General features: G+C 41.3%; 1 pseudogene; it reads right to left on the bottom strand.

The window, feature by feature from the left end:
- Nucleotides 1-8,755, bottom strand: part of LOC122435737 — a 20,144-nt pseudogene that overhangs the window by 611 nt on the left and 10,778 nt on the right.

Here is an 8,755-nt window from a genome sequence, read left to right as displayed (position 1 = left end):
ATTGCCATACTGCTCCATCCAGAGCTTTCCCACAATGATGTTGTGCACACAGCAGGTAGGATTCACTCACGTATATGCTTCATTGTGTTCAAGGAGCTCCAACGTCATGGTTCCTTTGGGTTCTGCTTCTATGCTTTTCCCCCAGAACTTGTTTGGGATTGATTGAGCCATGAAAGATGAAATCATTGTTTAATCCTTCAGCATGAAATGCACTAATGGGTGGGTGATGGCTGACATGCTCAGAGATGAGTCTGAAACCAAGGTCATCTCGAACTAATTCATAAGTCTCTCCCAGAAGTGGGTTGAAAGGCTTTCCAGTGCGTTCCCACTGAGAAGCAACAGCAGAGACAACAAAGGCAGCTACCCACTGCATCCTTTCCACAGGATCTGCAAACCAACTGGCCTTGTGGATGAGGTATGCATGCTCCATGTATTCAATGAGTCGCTGGAGGAAGCTCAAAGGCTCATTAAATATAACTGGCATGGTGATCTTGGAGAGTTCCGTTCTGATACATTTTCTGAGGCTGCTCCAGATACTGAAGTCATTTCTGGAAAACATAGGGGAGGGCAGGCTTGTTCTGTGTTTTTTGATGCCTTTGGAGAACACGTCTTCACTACCAGAGTCCTTGCCTTCCGACATTCTGTGCTGTCTACTGCTCCGGGCGCTCTGCTTCCTCTTCCAAGGAGTGCGTGGTCGGTCACTGCTTCCAGTCTGCTCGGGGACAGAGCTCGCCCTCACTCAAGATGCTCAGAGGCGGGGAGCCTTTGACCAGAGAATGCTCTAATTCGTGATGTTCAGTGGCTAGAGTAGCCAGCGCTTCTGATAAAAATTTGGTTTTTCTCTTGTTCCTGTTCCAATTTCAAATTCCTCGCCTGGGCCGGGGCCCGGGCTCTCCCTGGCGGCTCACTCCGCCTGGTGCTGCTCGCTCCGCCCGGGGCTGCTCGAGGCTCCCGCACGAATGCGCTCGGCCTGTCCTTCCGCCTTTTTTCCCAGCCCAGCCGGGAGGTGCGATCAAGGGCGACACCGCAAGGTCTCCCTAAGTCACCTTCGCGCGGTCCGCCCCCGGCTCCGGAGAGGTCGAGCAGGAGAGAGGCGCGGCCCAGGACCAACGCCCGGGCTGCCCGCGGTCCACGCTGGCCGGTCGGCTGCACCGCCGCCCTCCGGGGCTCCCGCCGGCCTGGTAAATAGTTTTTGAACACCCACTATATGCCAGGCATTGAGTTAAGCACTGGCGATACAGCCAGAGCAAAGGCACTCGAATCCCCACACTCTAGAACTTACATGAGAGAGCACAGCAGAATCGCACATGCATAATACATAACAAATGGAGCTAAGTGCTATAAAGAACATTGGAGCAAGGGAAGGGGATGAGAGAGCGTGCCCGGGGAGGGGGCATGTCATCGTATATAGGGTGGTCAGGGAGGGTCTCTTTCTGATAAGGTGACATTTGAGCAGAGACCTAAATGAAGCAGATAATCTGGGATAACAGCATTCCAGACAGAGGACACCAAGTACAAAAGCCCTGAGGCAGGAAAGTGCCCAATTTGTCCTGAGAACAGTGAGGAAGGAATTTAACGATCTGTTTTGGAGAGCCCATACAGAATGAACTCAAGGAAGAGGAAAGAACTGTAAGATGAGATAAGAGAAGTAATGGGGGGTGAGGGCAGACTGTGTACAGCTTTATGAGCCATTGCAAGAACTTGAGGTTTTATTGTCGGTGACAAGGAGGGTCACTGGGAGGTTTGAAGCAGAGGACTCACATGATCTGACACTGGCTTTAGAAAGGATCCTTCTGGAACTTATGGGGGGTAGTGGAAATGTTTTATATCTTAACTGGGGTGTTTGTTACACTAGTGTCTACATTTGTCAAACTCATTGGAATGTACATGTATGTGCATTTCATTGTATGTGATTAATATTTCATTAAGAAATACCTTCAAGTCAAAGGAGAAAAAAGAAACTGGTTGCTATGTAGAAAATACTCCAGGGTAGGCAGGTCAGGGGATGGAGCGGAGAGATCAGAAGGCTACTGCTATTGTCCAGGTGAGAGATGGCAAGTGCTTCAAACCAGGTGGTGATGAGAAGGGGTCAGATTCTAGATGTAGTCTGAAGATAAAACTGACAAGGTGTCTTGGCACGTTAGATATGAGGTGTTAGATAAAGAGTCAAGGTGACTCCAAGATTTTTGACTTGAGTAACTGGGTGGAAAGTGGTACCATTTAGTGAGATGGAGAAAGGCACACACAGAAGAGTACATAAAACACAACTTTGCAGTATAACAAGTAGCTACATAGGAAGCCTTGGCATAACCAGCACCCAGGTCAAGAAATACAAAACTAACAATGCTCAAGAAGCCCCTCAAGTATCCGGATTCTCCAGATCGCACACACAGGTAACCACTCTGCTGATTTTTATGGTAATCACTCCCTTGCTCTTTTCCCATTGATCTTCCTCTTTAGCTATTTCTCTCTCCTTCCCTCTCACCAAGCCAAGAATAATGTATATTAGTATCTTTCATTTTCTCCTAACAGCTTTACTGAGATACAACTTACATATCATATAATTCATCATTTTAAAATATGCCCTTGAGTGGCTTTCATTCACAAGTATATTCACAAGGTTATGCAACCATCCCCACTATAATTTCAGAACATTTTCTCAATACTTCAAAAACAAAAGCATATCCTATATCTGAAACTAACACAATAGTGTAAATCAACTATGTTCCAATAAAATTAAAAATTTTAAAAATTTGCTAATAATAAAAAAGAAAAGCATACCCATTAGCAGTCACTCTCCATCTCCCCATTCAGTAATCTTTCTGTCTCTATATATTTACCTCTCCTGGACATTTCATATCAATGGAATCATATTGGGTTGGCCCAAAAGTTCATTTGGGTTTTTTATGGAAAAACTGGACTGAACTTTTGGGCCAACCCAATACAATGTGTGGCCTTTTGTGTCTGCCTGCTTTCACTTAGCGTGTTCTCAAAGTTCATCCATATTGTCGAGTATATCAATACATTCCTTAACGTGTCTGAGTAATACTCCATTTTACAGAGATACTACCTTTTGTTTATCCATTTATCAATTGATGGACTTTAGATTGTTTCCACGTTTTGGCTATTATGAGTAATGATATGTTCATGGGCACACACATCTGTGTTTATGTGTATCTTCATTTCTCTTGGGGAGATATATAGGAGTGGAAATGCTGTTATATGGTTAACTCCTTAACCTTTTTAAAACTGTTTTTTAACTGAAATGAAATTCACATAACATTAAATTAACCAATTTAAAGTGGTTAATTTTAATAAAGTGAACAGTTTGGTGGCATTCACAATGTTGTGAAACTACTGTGCGTGTGTGCTCAGTCACTTCAGTCGTGTCCGACTCTTTGTGACCCCATGGACCATAGCCCGCCAGGCTCTGCTGTCCATGGGATTCTCCAGGCAAGAACACTGGAGTGGGTTGCCATTTCCTTCTCCAATGCATGAAAGTGAAAAGTGAAAGTGAAGTCTCTCAGTCGTATCCGACTCTTAGTGACCCCATGGACTGCAGCCCACCAGGCTTCTCCGTCCATGGGATTTTCCAGGCAAGAGTACTGGAGTGGGTTGCCATTGCCTTCTCCTATGAAACTACTAGCTCTATATAATTACAAAACATTTTCATCACCCCAGAAGAAAACCTCATACCCACTAAGTAAATGCTCCCGAGTCTCTCCTCTCAGCATCTTCCGGCAACCACCAATCTGCATTGTTTCCATGGATTTAGCTATTCTAAATACTTCATGTAAGAGGAATCATACAGTATGTAGTCTTGTGTCTGGCTTTCACTTAATACAATGTTTTCAAGGTTCATTCACATTGTAGTATGTATATGTATCAGCACTTCCTTTTTGAAGCTGAATAATATTCCATTGTATGTATACACCACAATTTATTATCCATCTTTCTGTTGATGGATATTTTTGTATTTTCCACCTTTAGGCGATTGTGAATAGTGCTGCTCTGAAAAATGAGTGTCTATATCTTTGAGTACCTGTTTTCCAATTCTTTTGAGTATTCACCTAGGAGTATCGCTTCTCGGCCTTTTGGCTAAGATCAAGTGAGTATTCATTCACCTAGGAGTAGAATTGCTGGGTCATATGGTAATGCTATCTTTAACTTTTTGAAGCACTGGCAAACTGTCTTCTTTTAGCAGCTAAGGCATTTTATTTAGGAAACCCGAACAAACTTCTTTTTTAATTTACGTATTTTTAATTGAAGGATAATTGCTTTACAGTATTGTGTTGGTTTCTGCCATACATCAACATGAATCAGCCATAAGTATACATATGTCCCCTCCCTCTTGAACTTCCCTCCCACCCCTCTAGGTCTGAACAAACTTTTGGCCAACCCAGTATATTCCTACCAGCAGTGTAAGAGGGCTCCAGTTTCTCCACATCACCAGCACTTGTTATTTCCCTTTTTCTTAAAAGCAATCCTAGTAGGTGTGAAGCGGTATCTCATCATGGCTTGGATTTGTACTTCCCTAGTGACTAATGCCTGAGCATCTTTACATGTGCGTGTTGGCCATTGTATGTCATCTTTGGTGAAATGTCTATTTAAGTCCTTTACCCATTTTTTAATTGGGTTTTTTGACTCTGGGTTGTTCAGTTGTAAGATTTCTTTATATATTCTGGACACCAGGGCCATATCAGATAAATAATGTACAAAATTTTTCTCCCAATCTGAGTTGTCTTTTTACTTTCTTGTTGGTATTCTTTGAACCATAAAAGGTTTTGATTTTGATGAAGTACAATTTAACCACTTTTCTTGTTATTCATGCTTCTGGTGTCACATCTGAAAATACATTGATAAATCTGAAGTCATAGAGATTTACCCTTATGTTTTCAAGAGTTTTATAGTTTTAACTCTTTCATTTAGGTTTTTGATCCATTTTAATTTTTGTGTATGGCATAGGATAAGGGTTTGATTTCATTCTTTGGCCTGTGGCTATCCAGTGATCTAGCACCATTTGTTGAAAAGACCATTGAATGTTCTTGGTACTCATAAAATGAATCAGTTGACTGTAACCAAGTGGGCTTGTTTCTGGACTCTCAGTTCTACTCCATTTACCTATATGTCTATTCTTATGCCAGTACTATAAGGTCTTGATTACTGTCATTTTATAGAAAGTTTTAAAATCAGAAGTGTGAACCTCCTTATTGTTTTGGATATTCTGGATCTCCAAAATTCCTTATGAATGTTTGAGTCAGCTCATCAACTTCTACAAATAAATCAGCTGGGATTTTAATAGAGATTTCACTGAATCTGTAAATCAATTTAGGGATTATTTCCATCTAAATAATGTTAACTAATATGGGTAATTCCCTGGTGGTCCTGTGGTTAGGACTACATGCTTTCACTGCAGGGGGCCTGGGCTCGACCCCTGGTCAGGAACTAAGATCCTGCAAGCTGAGAGGTGGCAAGGCCAAAAATAAATAGATAAACAATATTAATTAATAGTAATCTTCTAATCAAACTCAGTGAACATAGGATGGTTTTCCACTCATTTTAATCTTTAATTTCTTTTACAATTATTCAAGTATTCATTTGTAATCCTTTTTATCTGTATGGGATCAGCAGTAATGTGCCCTCCTCATTTCTTTTGTTTTTTCCTTTTTTGGCCATGCTGCATGTCTTGTGGATATAAGTTCCCTGACCAGGAACTAAACCCAGGCTGGGCAGTGAAATGCTAAGTTCTAACCATTGGACTGTCAGGGAATTTCCTATTGATTTCTGATTCTAGTCATTTGAATCCTCTTCTCTTTTGTTATTTTTGAGTCAATCTAGCTAAAAGTTTGCCAATTTTATTGATCTTTTCAAAGAACCAACTTCTGGTTTCATTGATTTTTCTCTGTTGTTTTTCTAGTCTCTCTTTCATTAATTTCCTTCTAATCTTTATTATTACCTTCCTAATACTTGCCTTGGTTTAGTTGGAAAATACATTTTTCCAGTGTTTTATTTTTTAAATGATTGTATTTATTTATTTTTGGATATTTTGGGTCTATGTTGCTGCACTCAGACTTTCTCTAGTTGTAGCGAGTGGGGGCTACTCTTTGTTGGGGTGTGTGGGCTTCTCACTGCGGTGGTTTCTCTTATTGCAGAGCACGGGCTCTAGGGCACACGGGCTTCAGTAGTTGCAGCACGTGGGCTCAGTAGTTGTGACGCATAGGCTTAGTTGCTCTGGGGCATGTGAGATCTTCCTGGACCAGGGTATCGAACCTGTGTCCCCTGCATTGGCAGGTAGATTCTCAACCACTAGACCACCAGGGAAGCCCACGATTCATGTCTTAATGTCTCAGAACCAGCTTCAGATTTATAGTTATCTAATTCCAGTGAGACATAAAACATTCCTAAATACTTCTATTCTCTTTTGTCCCTTTTCATGATACATATTACATCTATAAATGTTACAAACTGACAATACATTATTACAGGGGTCCCCAACCCCCGGGCCATAGACTGATACCGCTCTGTGGCTTGTTAGGAACCAGGCCACACAACAGGAGGTGAGTGGTAGGTGAACAAGCATAGCTTCATCTGTATTTACAGCTGTCTCACATGGGGAATATGAGCGTGAGCTCCTCCTCCTGTCAAATCAGCAACAGCATTAGATTCTCAGAGAAGCACAGTAAATGTAATGCATCTGATCATCCTGAAACCACCCCTACCACCACCCTGGTCCATGGAAAAATTGTCTTCCATGAAACTGGTCTCTGGGGACTGCTGTGTTATAATATTATTTCATATACTTTTATGACTTTTACAGGACCTAAGAAAAGAAAGGAAAACAAGTACATATTTATACCTTCTGTTATATTAACCTTCTTTTTATCATTTCTGATTCTCTTTATTTCTTCTGATAGATCTGAAAAACCATCTGGAGTCATTTTCTTAGCCCAATACATGTTTGTTCCACCCACCTCTTTTGTGCTATTATTGGAAAATATATTACATTTCTGTTATAGATCCAACAATACAGTACAGATATATTATTTTATACAGTTAATATATAAATTGGTTGACAGAAGAAGGGAGAAGAAATACGCATTTATATTGTTTTTTAAGTAATTCAGTTCAGTAGTTCAGTCATGTCCGACTCTTTGCAACCCCATGGACTGCAGCACACTAGGCTTCACTGTCCATCGCCAACTCTCAGAGCTTGCTCAAACTCATGTCCATCGAGTTGATGATGCCATCCAACCATCTCATCTTCTGTCATCCCCTTCTCCTCCTGCCCCCAATCTTTCCCAGCATCGGGGTGTTTTCCAATAAGTCAGTTCTTCACATCAGGTGGCCAAAGTATTGGAACTTCAGCTTCAGCATCAGTCCTTCCAGTGAATATTCAGGACTGATTTCCTTTCGAATTGACTGGTTGGATCTCCTTGCAGTCCAAGGGACTCTCAAGAGTCTTCTCCAACACCACAGTTCAAAACCATCGGTTCTTTGGCGCTCAGCTTTCTTTATAGTCCAACTCTCACATCCATATATGACTACTGGAAAAACCATAGCTTTGACTAGATGGACCTTTGTTGGCAAAGTAATGTCTCTGCTTTTTAATTTGCTGTCTAGGTTGGTCATAGCTTTTCTATCAAGGAGCAAGCATCTTTTAATTTCATGGTGGCAGTCACCATCTGTAGTGATTTTGGAGCCACTCAAAAGAAAAGTATTATACAACTACTATTGGTTTGTAGCCTCAGGAGTTCCCCTGAGTGAAATCTGAAATTGACCCCCTTACATGGAGCATAAGGAGAGACCAATGAAAGAGGCAGACCACTCCAGATTTTCAGGTTGCAGTTTTAATAAACAAGGGAAGTTACATAGGAGGCTTGTCTTGGGTGGCTGCAAGCTGAATAAATCCCGCATCCACCCACCAGATTCACTCTCATAACAACTTTCATATATAATGTAAAGCAGTGTTAATTATATTTATTTTTCTTATAACTTGAAGTTTGTACTGTAAACAGACAATGTTGAGTGCCATTCCAGTTCTACAAGGATCAAGTCATTGGCCACCACGGTCACTGACCTACAAGGACACCCTGAAAGAATTTAGGATGAAGCATTGTGTGTTTTAGATATATGGGCCCCTAGATAGTTAAAATGCATATCTAAGGAAGAATTTCAATGACCCCATTATTCTTGCATCTTCCCATACTTAGAAAAGTACTAAAATCATTAACTGAGATACTTGATCCTCATGAGCAGTAAACTTTCACCAAGATCTTGACTGCACTATATGTACTAGCTCTTCCCCTAACTCTTTGAAACTATTTCTCAGAGTTTTCTGAGAGGCTGTCTCCTGGGCTACAGTCCTCAGCAAGAGTCAGAATAGATTCAACTCACAGTTCTTACATTGTGTTCTTTCCAGTACCTTTTGATTATTTTCATTCAACTCCCCCTCCCCCCACCCCCACCTCTGGTAACCACAAATCTGATCTCTTTTTCTGTGAATTTGTTTGTTTTTGAAGTTTAACTGACCTACAATACTAGGTTAGCTGCTAGTATACAGCATAGTGATTCCATATCTATATATACATTTCAAAATGAGCACCATAATAAGTCTACTTACCACTGAGCAGTATCCTTATGAGAAGAGGAAATGTGGATACAACAAGAAATCAGGGGCCTTCCCTGGTGGTCCAGTGGTTAAGAATCTGCCTGCCAATGGAAGTGACATGGGTTCGATCCCTGATTCTGGAAGATT

The sequence above is a fragment of the Cervus canadensis genome, chromosome X (genome assembly GCF_019320065.1).
Source record: "Cervus canadensis isolate Bull #8, Minnesota chromosome X, ASM1932006v1, whole genome shotgun sequence".
Taxonomy (NCBI): domain Eukaryota; kingdom Metazoa; phylum Chordata; class Mammalia; order Artiodactyla; family Cervidae; genus Cervus; species Cervus canadensis.
The sequence above is the reverse complement of the archived record's forward strand: the minus strand, read 5'-3'. Positions and strand labels throughout refer to the sequence as shown.